Genomic DNA, 3,525 nt, shown 5'->3' with positions numbered 1-3,525 from the left:
TACAGCCCTGCTTAGCGTAACGTTTGTGTCCTTCAAAGTTTACATTTAGTAATACAGGCTGAGTGAGCAGCATAGGGTTTTTTAATTTTGTAGTATTACTTAGTTTATTTTTCTACGAATTTAACACCCCCCGACCCCTGGTGACATTGCCGGTGATACACCTTTAGGGGAATCATATGGGTATGACTAGGAAGTACAGACAGGAAGGATTTTTGGCCTGGATCTTGCTTTACTTAATGCAGGATAGCATTTTGGCTATAATCTTCCTGCATTATGGTAAAGAGTAGCCTCTTAAACAGCTTTAGCAGGTACGTGTTTCTTTTTTACTTTCAATGTTGTATTTATGCCTTATCAGTATTTGGCTCTGTTCCTTAATTAGACACATAAAACATATATTACACTGCAGATATTAAATTGTGAAAGTGATAATTATGCTTGATGTTTGGCATTATTTAGAATCTGAGATTTAGATTAATGATTTATTTGCCATGACAACGTAATGGTGCCTTTTTCACTAGGGGGTGGTGTTATGGTCTATTTAAACTGTGTGATTCACTTGTTTGACTGAGGAAGGGTAGAGTATCCACAAAATATTACACACATAAAAGCTACAACTTTAAAAGGACCGGTAATTGCCACACCCCCTTGACCACACCCCCTTGACCACACCCCCACTGGCACCGCACCAGGTGGTCCCAGTTTCACCTCTAAAAATTATGGTAAGCCTATTTATCCACCAATAAAAAAGTGCTGTCCAGAGTCCTGAATCAAAAAAAAGCTTAGATGTCTTCTTTTTCAAATAAAGATAGCAAGAGAATGAATAAAAATTGATAATAGGAGTAAATTAGTAAGTTGCTTAAAATTGCATGCTCTATCTGAGTCACGAACTAAAAAAAATTGGGTTCAGTGTCCCTTTAACAAAAAAGTGGATAAAAAGTTATATAATTTGACAGATATTTGTTAGATCAGCTATGGTCAGTCAGTTGCTTTGTTAGATCTAACATAATTAAACAGATATTAGATATTTAATTATGTGGGGGTGACCACCCAAATCAAAATCTCAGACAAAAAAATCATTCAGGCTAATGGATTTTTGTTAGATCAGGTTAGATCAAGTGTTTATTATGTTAGATCTAACAAGCAAAGCTGGTATTAACAATTATTTGGATGGGGGGGAGATGATAGACAGGAGAGTTTCTTCTGCCGCTCCGCTATAACTAGATCAGGGAGCACTTATTGCGCAGACTTCCATAACTCTATATTGTGCAGGATCCCATACCTCTATATTGTGCAGGCTCCCATACCTCTATATTGTGCAGGCTCCCATACCTCTATATTGTGCAGACTCCCATACCTCTATATTGTGCAGGCTCCCATACCTCTATATTGTGCAGGCTCCCATACCTCTATATTGTGCAGGCTCCCATACCTCTATATTGAACAGGCTCCCATACCTCTATATTGTACAGGCTCCCATACCTCTATATTGTGCAGGCTCCCATACTTCTATATTGTGCAGGCTCCCATACCTCTATATTGTTCAGACTCCCATACCTCTATATTGTGCAGACTCCCATACTCTTAAGAGGTCAGGTGGCCCTGGAGCAACCTATGCCTGTGCAGAGTGGAGTGGTATATATATATATATATATATATATATATATATATATATATATATATATATATAAACAACAAGGTAACAATTTAAAGGGATATTAAACCACTTTTTTTTTGGGGGGGGGGGAGTTGCGCAGTAGCCGGTGAAGCCACCTCCCTGAAATGAGTTTTTGCAGGTTGGGATGTCTGCATACATACATACACACCTATTTACATACACACACACACATATATACATATATACATATTTACACACATACAGTACATATTTACACACACAGACACACACATACATATTTACATATACTCACATACATATTTACACACACATACATACACACCTATTTACATACACACACACATATTTACATACAAATACATAGACTTCTGTTTACACACACACATACATTATTATTTTTATTATTATCGGTTATTTGTAGAGCGCCAACAGATTCTGCAGCGCTATAAACAAAGGCGGAGTACAACAAAACAATTATAATGGGTAGAGGGCCCTGCCAAGAGTTGCACTGTTGTAGTCAGCTCTTAAAAAGGTGATCTACAAACAGCTGGACTCTTAGGCTTACATGCTAAGGGGGCTCAGGGGATAGCAATGGAGGAGAGGAACTGGTATAAAGAAAGGTTAGCGTAGGTTATATGCATCCCTGAACAGTAGAGTCTTTAGGGAGCGCTTGAAGCTTTTAAAACTAGAAGAGAGTCTTGTGGAGCGAGGCAGAGAGTTCCACAAGATGGGAGCCAGTCTGGAGAAGTCCTGTAAACGGGAGTGTGATGAGGTGACAAGAGAGGAGGAGAGTAGGAGGTCGTGAGCAGAGCGAAGGGGACGGGAGGGAGAGTATCTGGAGACAAGGTCTGAGATATAGGGGGGAGCAGTGCAGTTGAGGGCTTAGTATGTCAGAATGAGAATTTTGTGTTTGATCCTAGAGGAAGCCAGTGAAGGAATTGGCAGAGAGGTGCAGCAGATGAAGGGCGACGTGTAAGAAAGATGAGTCTGGCAGAGGCATTCATTATGGATTGTAAAGGAGCTAGGCGGCAGGAGGGGAGACAAGAGAGGACAGAGTTGCAGTAATCGAGGTGGGAAAGAATGAGAGAGTGGATTAAAATCTTAGTTGTGTCTTGTGTACGGAAGTGTCTAATTTTAGAGATTTTTTAAGGTGGAAGCGGCAGGCTTTAGCCAATGACTGAATGTGAGGAGTGAAAGAAAGATCTGAGTCAAATGTGACCCTGAGACATCGGGCATGCGGGGTAGGGATAATGGTGGAGTTGTTGACAGTTATAGAGAGATTGGGGGTGGAGAGTTTAGAAGAAGGAGGGAAAATAAGGAGCTCAGTTTTGGAGAGATTTAGCTTGAGGTAGTGAGAGGACATCCAGTTAGAGATGTGATAAAGACAGTTAGTGACACGGGTTAGCAAGGAAGGAGATAGGTCTGGTGCAGAGAAGTAGATTTGGGTGTCATCGGCATACAAATGATATTGTAAACCGTGGGACTTTATTAGAGAACCTAGTGATGACGTGTAGATTGAGAAGAGAAGGGGACCGAGGACAGAGCCTTGAGGTACTCCGATAGAAAGTGGTGACGGGGCAGAGGAGGCCCCAGAGAAGGCTAAACTAAAGGTACGGTTTGACAGGTAGGAAGATAGCCAAGAGAGGGCTGTGTCACAGATGCGGAAGGATTGGAGGGTTTGGAACAAAAGAGGGTGGTTAACAGTGTCAAAGGCTGCGGACAGATCAAGGAAAATAAGCAGAGAGAAGTGGCCTTTTGATTTTGCTGTAAGTAGGTCGTTGGTAACCTTAACAATTGCTGTCTCTGTGGAGTGATGGGGACGAAATCCAGATTGCAATGTGTCAAGGAGGGAGTTTATTGTAAGAAAATGGGATAGGCGTGCATAAACT

The sequence above is a fragment of the Bombina bombina genome, chromosome 7, assembly GCF_027579735.1.
Source record: "Bombina bombina isolate aBomBom1 chromosome 7, aBomBom1.pri, whole genome shotgun sequence".
Classification (NCBI taxonomy): Eukaryota; Metazoa; Chordata; class Amphibia; order Anura; family Bombinatoridae; genus Bombina; species Bombina bombina.
The sequence above is the reverse complement of the archived record's forward strand: the minus strand, read 5'-3'. Positions refer to the sequence as shown.